The following is a 15,038-nucleotide window of genomic DNA, read 5'->3' on the forward strand; positions in this document are numbered from 1 at the left end:
GGTATGATGTCATTGATAGCTGACGCACGGGCACGGTCCTTCTCCTGGTTAAAATTGCTTATTTCTCTGTATTTAAACATTTTTGGATACATTTGGGATAATGCAAGTACACAAGTCAATAAAATTGTTCTAGTGTTTTTTTTGGATATTTTAGTCCAAAAATCTTACATATTGCGCCTTTAATATTATCATTGTTGGAAAAACAGTTGTGCTGCTTAGCATTTTTGTGGAAAACATCATATATATTTTTTTCAGGATTCTTTGATGAATAGAAAGTTCAAAAGAACTTTTTCAACATTATAAATGTCTTTACTGTCTCTTGATGAATTGAATGTGTTACTGCTGAATAAAAGAAGTAAAGAAAAAAACTGACTGATTCCCCCAAACATTTGAACAGTATTATATTACATTCTGTAACAGTTTTCGAATACCTTTTTGCCTTCACTAGTTCATTTTAAACTTTGGTGTGACAAATAAAATGTGCTCATTAAAAGCTGCATGTACAATAATGAGCAAATGCAGTTCAAAAATGGTTTTAAAAGTTGTATAGCTTCCCTTGCATCAGTGCAGTGCCTTTCATCAATGAAATAGCAGAGCAGCATGAAATCAAACTTCAAAAACTACTAACACATATTACGATTTGAAAGCTTAGGGTGTGGAAATCTCCTCCACAAACCCAGCAGCAAATCCGGATGAAGGGCATTAAATAATATTTAGAAAAGGAGTGAGTGACACAAAAAGAAAACAACAAATGTTCAGCATGCCAAAGATTTGTCCACGAACCTTCTGCACACATAAATCTGAGCGGAGGGCAAAGGCCAAAATGCAGTCATGACCTCTGCAATCATGTAATCCCCAGAGTGAGCGGAAAGGCTCCGGCTAGAATTATCAAGCAGTTTCATACTTTTTTTTTAAACACGCTGCCAAGATCAGTGTCAAGATTTCATATCAACAAGATTTGACTTGCTTCACTAACCCGAGTTAACTTCGTAACCAAACTATCAACCGCAATCAATGTCATTTTCAGTTTCCGCCCACTCTAGTTGTGCATTCAGTGAAGTGTAAAACTGTTGCCATAGAGACAAAAGGGCTGATGTTTATTTTCAGAGAGGGCTCCCAAAGGGACGGGGAGAAGTAATGAAGACTTAGAACAGCAGACCGAGGCATTAGCTGAGACTCACAGACACCCACAGTTCTGTCTATATAATTCTCACATCAAATCACGGCTTTTATAGATGATAAAAGTATAGATGAAAAATCTATTGTAGGTAAAACCTACAGCAAAAATCCTGATTCACCATCTTCCCATGTGTATTGCATAACTGTGCCGTCCGAAGAAATGTGACTCATGTAAAAACACTTCCCAGGGTTCCGGCCTCCTATTTCAGAGATTTTCAGCCAAAATTTGTATATACAGCTGCGAAAAGAAAATACCAGAAAAAATTATGAGAGTTAGGAGTCAGATGACAATGTTGCTAAAGGGCACTGCTGAATCAATTTCAAAGATAAACTGTCTACAAATGTTAAAGGGATAGTTCACCCAAAAATGAAAATTTGATGTTTATCTGCTTACCCTCAGGGCATCCAAGATGTAGGTTACTTTGTTTCTTCAGTAGAACACAAATGATGATTTTTAACTCCAACCGCTGCGGTCTGTCAGTCGTATAATGCATGTCAATGGTAACAAAATATCTATGAGAGTAAAAAAAACATGCATAGACAAATCCAAATTAAACCCTGCGGCTCGTGACGGCACATTGATGTCCTAAGACACGAAACAATCAGTTTGGGCGAGAAGCCAAACAGTATTTATATAATTTTTTTTTTTTACCTCTAATACACCACTATGTCCAACTGCCTTGAGCGAGTGCACGGCATCCGGTGCGTGAAGTGTGTATGCGCTTTGGCGTAGTTTACGCAAGTGCCGGAAGTGATCTCTCGCGCGTATACGTGACTCATTGTTTCAGGTAATCAAAATGGTACTTACTTGCGCTTATCCAGATTGTTCAAACCGACTTAAAACTAAAAGATTACATTCTCCCTTGCGAACTCATTCGGGAGTGGTGACTTTCCACGTATTCACAACTTCTGAGCCTGCTCGCCTGAATTTAAGGTTAATTGCTCTTCGGTTGGATATCAACACACCCATTAAAGTACTAAAGTTGTTGAGGGTCTGCAGCGATCATTTTTCCCCTGATGACTTTACATACCCAGGAGAGGATCACGTACTATTTAAACCATCAGCTGTGCCTATGGTTTTTCCACATCCAACTGAGGTATGTGAACAACATTTTTGTGTGTGTTTTTTTTATTTGTAAAGCTAACAAAAAAGGAAAAAACGAAAAGTAACAAAAAAATGAAGTATTGATGTTATAAAACAATGTTTTTTAGTGTAGTCCATTTGTATAACAACTGTTGTACTATAGGCACCATGTTTAAACTATGCCAGAGAGTGTACACACCTCACGCACTGGATGCCGTGTGTGCACTCAAGGCAGTTGAACATAGTGGTGCATTAGAAGTAAAAAATACTTATATAAATACTGTTCAGTTTCGCGCAAACCGATTGATTCGTGTCTTAGGACATCAACGTGTCGTCAGGAGCCACAGGGTTTAATTTGGATTTGTCTGTGCATGTTTTTTTTTACTCTCATAGATTTTGTTACCATTGCCATTCATTATACGACTGACAGACTGCAACATCATCATTTGTGTTCTACTGAAGAAACAAAATCGCCTACATTTTGGATGCCCTGGGGGTAAGCAGAAAAACATCACATTTTCATTTTTGGGTGAACTATCCCTTTAACTTTTAGCCCCAACAAGCCTCTCTACACACCCTGTTAATCAGTCACATATGGGTAAGGAGGATACTCTAGGATACTTCAGCACACCCACCCACCCACATATATTTGTTTTTGTGAATTGGGGTGACATTCCATAGGCGTAATGGTTTTTATACTGTACAACCCGTATTTTTATATCACCCTACACCAACCCTACCCCTAAACCCATCACAGGAAACTGTGCACATTTTTACTTCCTCATAAAAAAACTGATTCTGTATGATTTATAAGCCTTTTGATGGGGACATGGGGTAATGTCCTCATAAATCACCCTCTCCTTGTAATACCTATGTCATACCCATATCATTATACAAATTTGTGTCCTGATGTGTCACAAAAACACACCCAGACACACACACACAACCTTGAATACCCTTGAGGGGGTTTCCCATTTATCTTTAATTCTTATAGGAAGTTTATGGAGAAATCATTCACAATAAGACCATAGATATATAAAGATGATCATTTGTATTTCATTTTAAGGTGCATGTAACATCTTTATTTAATTTAATTTAATGATCTGGGTTTGTTCGTGGGAGGACTTCTGGAAATTGTCTCCACACTTTTAGATAACCACACACTAAGTGAAATAAAAAGAATAGCGGGCACGAATGCTGTCAGAAAACACTGCTTAATGATCGATGGTTATCACAAAACACTCCTACTCTTCTCTGTCCATCAATCTCTCTTTTTCTCTCACCTTAATGCCAAACACCCTGTGAGTCAACAGTCGGTCAGCAAGGAGCATGCACAGATGTGGACAGATGATTGTGCCTTCTCTCCTGCATAGGTTGAGTTCTATCCAGTTTGTGTAACTTGAGAAGATTGTGTGTTTTTATTAACCCGTTGTAAAATGTAAAAGTTTATTGTTCTAAAACAAGACATAATTTTTTTTAAATTTTCCAATAATGTAACAAAGTTATTATCTTACACAATTTTCCTTTTAAAAAAAACATTTATTTATCTTGTTTTATAAATATATATATATATATATATATATTTACTCTAAAACAAGACTAAAATACTAATGCTGAAAATGATTTTTGCAGTGCAATCAGTCCACGCTAAAACTAAACAAAACATCAGTGCGCGTTCATGTTACAGGTCACTCGTTTTCTAAAGAATAAAACTGCCTGTTTGAATGATTTGTAATTGTTTGTCGTAGCAGCAGACCAAAATTTAATAACCCAATTAAGGCCAGAAAATTGCTGCATTGTTTGAGCTCATCAGCTCACGGCTACGTTCAGCTCCTGCTAGCTTTAATCCTCACCACAGCAGCGTAATTCTGTTTAAGGCGGTGTGACATGCTCAGCTCTAGATTATTCCTTATGCCGTAACCCTGGCGATTTGGAAAGGGAATTACAAGGAGATTCAGACCAAGTAAGAGAGGCAGAAACAGGATCATTATGAGTATCAACAATGGGGAATGCTTGAAGGCAAAGGGTTTTCTCAAAGATGAGATGGAAATGAAACTTCAATCTATCGTAAACTATGCCCTAATTCCTGCTTTTGAGATTTATTTATAGTGGACTATTAAAGGTGCCCTAGAATCAAAATTTGAATTTACCTCGGCATAGTTAAATAACAAGAGTTCAGTACATGGAAAAGACATACATTGAGTTTCAAACACCATTGCTTCCTCCTTCTTATGTAAATCTCATTTGTTTAAAAGACTTCCGGAAAACACGCGGATCTCGACATAACACCGACTGTTACGTAACAGTCGGGATCATTAATATGTATGACCCCAATATTTGCATATGCCAGCCCATGTTCAAGGCATTAGACAAGGAAAGGCAGTATTAAAGTCTGGATCTGTGCACAGACAAGGTAAGCAAGCAAGAACAACAGCGAAAAATGGCAGATGGAGCAATAATGACTGACATGATCCATGATATCACGATATTTTTAGTGATATTTGTAAATTGTCTTTCTAAATGTTTCATTAGCATGTTGCTAATGTACTGTTAAATGTGGTTAAGTTACCATCGTTTCTTACTGTATTCACGGAGACAAGAGCCGTCGCTATTTTCATTTTTAAACACTTGCATTCTGTATAATTCATAAACACAACTTTCTTTATATTTCTTTTATTTCTTTATAAATCTCTCCAACAGTGTAGCATTAGCCGTTAGCCACAGAGCATAGCCTCAAACACATACAGAATCAAACGTAAACATCAAAATAAATACTTTACTCACATAATTCGAAGCATGCATACAGCATGCATGACGAACATCTTGTAAAGATCCATTTGAGGGTCATATTAGCTGTGTGAACTTTGTAAATGCACTGTAATATAGTCGAGAGCTTGTGTGGCAGGGAGCAGGCGAATTAAAGGGGCGGCGCGCTGCCAAAATCAGTGTATAGTTAATGATGCCCCAAAATAGGCAGTTAAAAAAATTAATAAAAAAAAATCTATGGGGTATTTTGAGCTGAAACTTCACAGACACATTCAGGAGACACCTTAGACTTATATTACATCTTGTGAAAAAGCATTCTTGGGCACCTTTAACCATAGCTGTCATCATGTTTATTAATGAAGTACACATGTATTATGGGTTCAATAAGGATTCAGTATTCTTTATTTACATTTAATATTTCATTTTATAGCTAATTTATTAATTAAAAAATAAAATGCATAACAAAAGATCAAAATTAAAACTATTACTGTAATTTTTAAACCTACTGATTCTGTATTGTTAAAAGAAAACACGATTCAGAAAAGTCATTTCTAGAAAAGGTTTTTAGATTTGCTATTCTGAAGACAGCCTGTATGTTCCCAACTTTTCCTGCCTGCTTTTGTCTCCATCTCTGTGGCTCCCTCTATCACTAACTGAATTAAGGGAAACCCCTCATCTACGCAGTTGTGTACGTGACAGGGTGACGTGCGCACTCTATTATAAAGCTCTTGTGGTGGCAGAGTGCAGCCAATGCACTAGACTCTCTGCCAAAAAAAGGATTTCCATCTCTCTCTCTTTTCATACACTAAGGGCTGAGGGACACCCTGCATTCTGACGCAAACTGTCACAGACTCCCAGCATCGCATCCATCATACTTTTGCTTTTGCCTGATACATTAGGCCACTTCCTTGCTGTCATTTCTGAAGAAGTGAGGACTTGCATACACACAAGGGTATTTGAGGATACTTGTCTGTCTTTTCTAGAAGTGCTCTCAGAAATCAGAAATGCACACATACAATATTTTTCATAGTGCAGACTATAGCTTCTTAGAGTTCCCAGAATGCTTTGAAAGGAGTGCATTATTCTTGAAGGGTCACAGTATTTAGCCTTATTAGAACAGAAAGCCACTCACTGGATTGATTTAACACTTAATATTTGTTGGCATCATCAAGAAAAGCATCTTATGCCTTCCATTAGTGCAAGTCAAATCGATTATTTGCGATTGATGGCATCTAACATAAAAGTTTGCGTTTACACAATATGTGTCCGTGTAGTATATTTTGTAAACACAAACCTTTATGTTAGATGTGATTAATCGATTTGACAGCACTACCTCCTATACACACACAATTACACTTTAAGGGGAATTTCACACTGGAGCTTCTGGTGTGGACCTGAGTCTGTTTGATTTCAGAGCTCAGATTAATTCATTGGTGTTAAAAATGGGTTATGTTAAAAAGGGTCAGTTTTTGTGAACTTCAGTACAGTTCACAACTGAAAAGAGTCCATTCTAACTCACAGAATTGAACTGTTATTGATGATGTATAATTAGGGATGCACCGATTTTTAAAGTTCTGGCCAAAACTGATAATTATTTTCAGATTATGGAGACAACAGATATTAGTCTATTTTCTCAGAATAAATGAAAAATAAAACACTAAAATCTAATGTCTGAAGGGATGTGATTGAATTCGTGGAAACTGTGGCCTTAATTTTTGCACAGAAAACATGAGGATTTAAAGTAGGTTAAATTAATGTAATTTATTCCTTATAATTATTTTCAGATTATGGTGACAACCGATAAGTGACAGATTTTATTTTCTCTAAATAAATAAAACACTAAAAACCAAAATCAACCATTTTAACCCTTAAATGCATGACTGTTTCGCCAATCATTCTTACATATTCGGGTCTTTATCGACCCGGATCTACATCTAACACGGAAGGATCTCTACCTGTCGTGATAATATAAAACTCCTCTGATATTAGAGTAACAATTACAGAAGAATAAAATAAATCGTATTTTGTTACCTTTTGGAGCTTGAAAGGGCTCCGTTTGAGCAGATATTTTATGCCATCATCACTGTCCTCGTCAGAGTTCATTTCCCAGTAAATTCAGCAAATAATGGGCTAGTTTTATGTTTGAGGTCACGAATATGAGCCCATTCGCGATCTCAAACATATTCTCAGAACTATATAATTCTCAGCATCTTTAAAATCAATATTTCGATCGCTAACAGCTTCACCAGATCCATCCAGTGACAGTTACAGTCATATTTGATTGCGTTCAGTACTCGCGCTGCAGTAAATCGCTGAGCCATTTCATGTTTCTCTTATTTCGTTTTCTGTCTAAATGAGTCGTCACTTCAGCATTGTGTATCAGACATTGCCACCTTGTGAAATAAAGGTGAATTGCACTTATTCTGTCATCTAAGATTCAATTATTGTCGTGCAGAAAAATATACGTACACTCATACACACCTCGGATCGTTTGCGACCCTATACAATTTTTACAAAAAATGAATAAAAAAAATAGGCATTCTTTTATCATTTTATGATTTTTTTCTTGTTATATTCTTTACAATAAATATATTGAGGAATACCAAGAAGGTTGATGTCTAACTTTAAAAAATGAACGAGGAGGAGGGTAGTGAATGACGTCCAGGGTCACTAAAGACCCGAGGTATGCATTTAAGGGTTAAATGACAAAAGTGAGTTTATCCATCATAACATTATAATGTGCAGTATGGAAAATGGATTTAAGGCACGTTCACACCGAAAATGATAAATCTAAATAGAGCTATTATGATAACTAGATTAGTGTTCTGCTTATTATAAGCGCAATGCAGTTTTGTCTTCTGACACTTTAAGAGTTCTTTAAATAAGGATGGATTGTGATTGGCTGTCAATGTCTTTATTGTTTATCAGCTGAAAAAAGAAAAAAACATTCTGAAAGGGATACCAATGATATAGTTTCTCTGTGCCGTAATCGTTATTTTTGTGTTGTGGACCTTGCCATTCTTTTATATTTACACTGTGTCTATGCCGGACACGAGCAGCACAAGACGACGCATCAAAAGACAACAGAACCCATTTTAATCAGTGATATTGTCTACACTGGATGCGGTGTGACATGACAACAAATTCCTGACAGTAAACTGATTTCCCGTTCTATTTCTGTTGTAGTCTAAGTGCTTTGCAACAGTCGCTTTGTCGTGTTTAGTGTAGAATGATTTTTGGATTTATCATTATCATCCTTGGTGTTATTAACAGTGTTATAAATTATTAGTGTTTTTATAGATTAACATTAAGTCTTAGCAATCAGATTATGGCAAAGATAATCTATGATGCTGCAGAGGCTTTGAAGGGATGTGACTAAATTCTTGGAAAGTATAGCCTCAGTTTTTGTACTGAAAGCATGAGGATTTAAAGACTAAATTACACTATGAGACTAAAGCCTTCAAACAAGCAGATGGTCAAATTTTATTTCAGATCTAAGACATACTGTGCACATATATAATTCACATTCCATATTTCCGTCTTATCTCAAAAATGAGGTAATAAATAATCGACAAGGTAATCACTCTTAAGGGCGCCAGATCCCCCAGAGATGCACAAAGCAAAGCATGTGGTGCATTAGACGGATGTCAACAAATTAATCTGGTTTGATAAATGACAGAAAATAAATTTACAACCTGTCCAGACAAGATGTGAGCTGGGTAAATGACTTTCTGCAACAGCTCACAGAGCCATAAATAAAATCTAAACGTGTGGCATATGAAGCCTGGGCTAAATGTATTTAAGAGAACCTGCATTAGCACAGTCTAAAGGGAAATCCCACCGTCTGACTTCAGCAGGGCCACGGGAAGTGCTCGGAGTCAGATTTCATCTGAACAACATTCTATTACTTCTACCCTAAATGTACCTAATATCCTTAAAGTCAATGTATTATGCATTTTACTTTGGAAATCTGATGTATTTCAGAGGATGCTGCCACCATCTATGCTTGAAAAATGATCTGAATGGCTAAATTCTAAATATGCAAACTGTGTTTTATTTAAATGCCTTCAGAAGGTCTGTGACTGATGTGTTTATTTGTATTTCAGACTTAAACAGGATATTCAAGAAGACAAAAGTATACTGTAAAAAAGAATTGTTGGTTTAACTTAAAGTTACCTGGTTGCCTTAAAATTGAGTTCATTGAAATTAAAAATTTGAGTTAATTCAATAAAGGCGATTGATTTAATCAACAGAAAGTCGAAATAGTATGTTATCTGAACCACATTAATTTTCTAAGTTGATTTGACAAAAGAAAAAATTGTGTGATATAAATCATGAAAATAATTTTTTACAGTGTAGGGTGAGACTTGCTTTTGTTCATCAGGAGAGGATTGGATTAGATTCCAAAATTAAAATCAGGTTCTTGTTTGATCATATACACTAACACTCAAAAATTGTTTAAGATTTTTGTAATGTTTGGGATATTATGATTTTTTTTTAAATGTTTTTTGAAAAATCTCACCAAGGCTGCATTTATTTATTAATCAAAAATACAGTAATGACAACAGTAATACTGTTAAATATTATTACAGTTTAAAAGAATTATTTTTTATTGTAATACATTTTATAATGTAATTTATTCCAGTGAAGGCAAAGCTGAATTCTTATAAACAATTATTCCAGTCTTCAGTGTCACATGATCCTTCGGAAATTTTTAATATTTTTGTATATTTAATCTTTTCTATTTAATTTTATTTGAAATATTTTGTAATATTATAAAATGTCTTTACTGTCACGCTTGATCAATTCAATGCATCCAAATCTTACTGACTCCAAACTTTTAAATTGCAGTATATGTTACATTGTTTATTATTAATAACACACCAGGCATTTCAGGGTAAAAAGCTAAAGAGACACTGATCCGTTTCATTGAGGCTCATGCAAAAAATGTTGCAAAAGCAGAATACTGTTGTTCTTACAAAAGGATTGTTATATATATTTTGCTTTTAAGAGCCCTGAGTCCTTAGGGATCCAGTGCAAACTACTGCTCAAGATTAAAATTCAAGAGCTGCATGAAGATACACTGAGCAAATAAAATAAGTGATGTGATCTGAAAAAGTGCTGGGTCAGTGTGAAATCTGATGATCATTTTGATGGAATAGACTGAGACATCTCAGCAGGCCAGCCTGATATTGAGCCATCAGGCAGAAGCACAGCTGTCAAGGTGAAAATGGGAGGAGGGAACGATGGGAGACAGAAAAAAACATGGCACAAAACCAAAGACACCGGTTTAGTGGGCTGGCCACGGTCCAGGACAACCACATGAAACCCACAAGGCCCGTGCGACAGGTCAGAGAGAATGACCTTTAATGTTAATTAGACAAAGATCGAATTGGTGAAATTGATTAAAAAAGCTCAGAGATTCAGCACCGGGAAGATTCGCCTTTTGTAGGTCAGATATTAGATGGGTTTGAGCTGATTAACAAGGTGCACATCTGAAAATGAGAAAAAAAATCAAGTGCACCACATAGCAACAGCAGAATCTACAAATTAAGGTCACAGGAAACTCTCACAAATCTTCAGACCGTCATGCTAACAATGGCCGCCATATGCCAGAACCAGTTTCACAGCGTCTCTGACTATAATAAAGGTTAAAACAGGAAGAAAGCAGTGAAGTACAACAGATCTACTGAAAGCCCTTAAAATCCCTCTACTGAATCACTAAACAAAAATCAGACATTTGATGTTTGTATCCTCCGCTCTCTCCCCACTAGACTGCACTTAAAGAAGCACACTCATGGGAACAAACGCTCCAGAGCATCATATTCACCATTCGCTATGCAGCAATTACACTATACAAACAACCAACTTGCTTTTCAGTAAACCTTTGTCTGTAAGGTTACATTAAATCACTACCTATAACCTTGCAAAATAAAACCAGTTTATTTTGAAACCAATTAAAAAAATTAATTGAATAATTTTAAGGCAAAACAGTACCAAAGTTTTACTACGATTTAGTTTGAAAGACCATGGAATACATTAACCGTTCAATAGTTTGGGGTCGGTAAAATAATGTTTTTAAAGAAAATTTGTTATCCTCAACAAGGCTGAATTAATTTGATCAAAATACAGTAAAAATGTTATTGCGAAATATTATTACAACTTAAAGGTGCCCTAGAACCAGTTTTTATAAGATGTAATATAAGTCTAAAGTGTCCCCTGAATGTGTCTGTGAAGTTTCAGCTCAAAATACCCCGTAGATGTTTTTAAATTAATTTTTTTAATTGCCTATTTTGGGGCATCATTACCCATGCACTGATTCAGGCTGTGGCCCCTTTAAATCTCTTTTCGCCATTGTTCTTGCTTACTTACCTAGTCTGATGATTCAGCTGTGCACATCCAGACGTCCTGCCCTTGTCTAATGCCTTGAACATGGGCTGGCATATTGGGGGCGTACATTATAATTATGACAATTTTTGATTCTAGGGCACCTTTAAAATAGCGGTTTTCTATGTTATTACATTTCAAACTCTTTAATGTCACATGATCCTTCAGAAATCATTCTAATATGCTGATTTGGTGCTCAAGAAACATTTCTTATTATTATAAATGTTAAAAACGTTGCTTTTGTGGAAAACATGATACATTTTTTCTGGATTCTTTGATGAATAGAAAGTTCAAAATAACAGCATTTATTTGAATTTTTTGCAACATTATACATGTCTACAGTCTTTTTTGATCAATTTAATGAATCATTAAAAATGTTAAAATAAAAGTATTAATTTCCTTAAAAAAAAACTTACTGACCTCAAACTTTTAAACTGTACTGTAAATACCATAGTATATGGAAATGGTATCATTCTGTATCACAAAGCTTATAAAAGTTAGATTTTTTGCTAAAAATGGCATTTACATGAAACAAATATACTTCATCAAATATCTTAGATATTAGATAAATACTATGAAGAAAAAATATGTACATTAAAGCCAGTTTTATGAGGCAAATTTTGTCTGGTGAAGCATAATTTTAGTTAAAATAGCGCATTAAGTATTACAGAGTGTCCCTTTGTTTTTGCAGTCTTGCAAGTTCCTGCAGTGAGGGATGGTCTGGAGGACCAGCTTGGAATTTGTCCACATCCCAAACTCAACAGCCTGACAACTGTGATAATGCTCCACCTGCAGCAGGTGCTTTACAGAGGATGCTATGAGGGAGAGTCGAAATGCACTGCTTAGTTTATTTAAAGGAATAGCAGTATGAGCCTTGTATAGCAAAGTGCTGCATTTAGATTCTTCAAAATGTAATAAAAATATAAAAGCATATGGGTTTGGATCAACATGTGGTTGACTAAATAATGTCAGAATTTTTGGATGAACTGTCCCTCATACTGTGGCCCGGTTTCACTGACAGTGTTTAGATTAAGTCAGGATTAGGCCTTTACTCAATTAGGGCATTTAAGTAGCTTTAATAAATGTTCCACTGATGGCACTGATGGCACTGATGTATTTTAAGATATTTCAGTGCAAGTTGCTTTCACTTAAAACATGCATTTTAATCTGGGACTAGGCTGCCTTGTCCGCGAAATCAGGGGTACATGTATTAGCACTAACTCTACTGTACACACTGATACATGCCTCATCTCTCACTAACACACACACACACACACCGCAAAATATGATATTTTACATTCAAATAAGATCTGACACATTCAGAACAGCCAGTTTAAGATGAAGTATCTTCTTTTTTTCTCCCTATAGCACTATGGGCTATACTCATTGGCCCTCATGCTGGTCTACAGTCCTGATAAGAAGGGTTATTGAGATTGTGAGCACACTCAATTGAACTGAGCATAGCTTAATTAAAGCTTGCAGCTCCCAAGAGTCCCAGGATTCCCTGACATCTATCTATCTCTACATGCCAACCTGCAGGAACAGACCAAATCTCTCTCTCTCTTGCTTGCTCTGCATATACAAATAGATGTTTAAATCTTGAATGAATGATTTTCAATGCTTATACATTTTTTAAAATAAGGGAAAATTAAAACAGAGATAATGTACAGTGCAATGACACTAAAATAAGTTAAAGCATTCACTGCAAAGCCAGAAATCAGAATAAAAATAGACTATATTCTTCTGATTCAAATAAGTGCACCATACCTGTGTGATTCACTTGTTATTTTGGGGTGTTAATGACCTAAAAATGGGTTAACTCAGTCACAAACTTTTCATGGACAATAAATTTGCACATTGCTTTGCACATGCAATTATGGATGTTTATGATTATTAAGACCTAACACAATCTGAAATTTCCCATGTGGAATGCCTGTTAGTGTGCACTGTGCAGGGTAGAAAGTTTCATTGGTTTCTATGGAAAAGTACAAGCTCATCTCAAACAGCAGCAGAAATTTCTGTTAAAGCTTTGTCTTGAACATAAATGATTAACAGAAATACTGTGTACTAAAACAACAAACGTTTCAATGTAGGTACGACAAACAGATTCCAGCAAAAAGACTTTGAGGGATTTTTGGAGTCCTGTGTTGATGATAACAACAGGTTAGTGTTGTTTGTTTATTGTGTCAACAGTGTGTAGTTTTCTGTCTGAGTGTGCTAAACAGCACACCTGCGAGCACATGGAGTTCAAATCTCCAGCACTGCGACCTTCCCATGAGCAGGTGACCGAGGACAATGTCATTTGTGTCATGCCGGAAGTTGTCTCACATATAATTGAAACTAGCCCAAAATCCATCACTTTACAGTACGTCTTTGATATATCGGCGTCCTTAGAGAAGTCCTAATCCACTGAGATTTTTTATATAAGAATTTTACATTTATAGGTTAAAATTAAGAAAGAAAACTTAGGAAAAAAAATCAAAGTTAGACCGACGTAAATAATTTAACCGTAGACAAATTAAGATACACTACGACGACAGTAGCATCTTTTCATTTTTAAACAGTTATATATATATGCGTGTATACATATTGTAGACAAAGAAAAATCATATTCAAGACAATGTAGGATGCAGCTGGCCCTCGTTATCTAACGTTATACGAGAAGAACCATCTATGAAAACTATGTAACATCTGCAGCGACGAATGGACTAAAATACACTGACTGAATTACAACCCATTACATCTAGTGAGGTACAAAGTTTCTATTTTTGGCGACAAAACCCCACATCCTCGGTGAGATAATGGGAAAATCGATTTATAATAAATCAAAATGTGCGTGTTTTTTCTCTTCAGTCTTCTTCAGCGGCTGTTGTGATGGAAACGACGTTATTGTGGCTCCCGGCAGTTTAAAAACATGGAGCCATTTTAAATGGATTTACATTAGTCGCTGTGGAGAAGATGACCAACACTATCACGCTAAATTATGTCATAATTCCCGTCAGTTTTGTTCATATTCATATAACAATCGTACTAGTTCAGTTCTAAAATTAGGCATTTAACTCACCAATCAGTCTTGAGGAATACTTGGATCTGACTAAGGAAAAATCCCCCACAAAGATGTTGAGTGAATAGAGACTGGTGGAAGGGCTCGTCGTCCGCACGTTTCTCCGCTCGCAGTCTCTGCCAGCCGTGTTTTGATGTCACTCGGTGGGCGGGGCCTTCTGGGCTACCCACATTACACTCAACCCGTCTGGAAGACCCCCTCATACGCGATTTATCGCCCCCGTGAGGTTATCTATGATATCATGTCACGTCTTTATCGACAGTTACGTCTTTTTCTTTGGTTCCGCTAATTTTTCTACTACAGAGAATCACCAGCAGACCATTTATATTACATATGCATACAAAGTGCTTTTATTGTAACTGTCTCCAGTTTCAACAGCTGGGCAACAACAAGCGAATCTTCATCATAATGCAGTATATATAGGGGGAATACTGTTTTCCAGTCATACAGTATTGAAAAGACATGTGAGTAAATAATGACAGAATTTTATTCATATGTTCACCAAGATAATAGCTAATATGCATAGATTTAAATTTTAGAATTGCAATACTGAAATGC

At 36.0% G+C, this 15,038-nt stretch overlaps 1 protein-coding gene across 2 annotated transcripts in view; it reads right to left on the reverse strand.

Annotated features, from left to right (window-relative positions):
* Positions 1-14,613, reverse strand: part of ndrg3a (ndrg family member 3a) — a 44,592-nt gene extending 29,979 nt beyond the window's left edge. For both annotated transcript variants that reach the window (XM_067388128.1, XM_067388126.1), the window contains exon 1: positions 14,481-14,613. The gene's annotated coding sequence lies outside the window, so the exon portion shown is untranslated. The remainder of the gene's footprint in view (positions 1-14,480) is intronic.
* Positions 14,614-15,038: the final 425 nt, after the last annotated feature.

The sequence above is a fragment of the Chanodichthys erythropterus genome, chromosome 6 (genome assembly GCF_024489055.1).
Source record: "Chanodichthys erythropterus isolate Z2021 chromosome 6, ASM2448905v1, whole genome shotgun sequence".
Lineage (NCBI taxonomy): Eukaryota > Metazoa > Chordata > Actinopteri > Cypriniformes > Xenocyprididae > Chanodichthys > Chanodichthys erythropterus.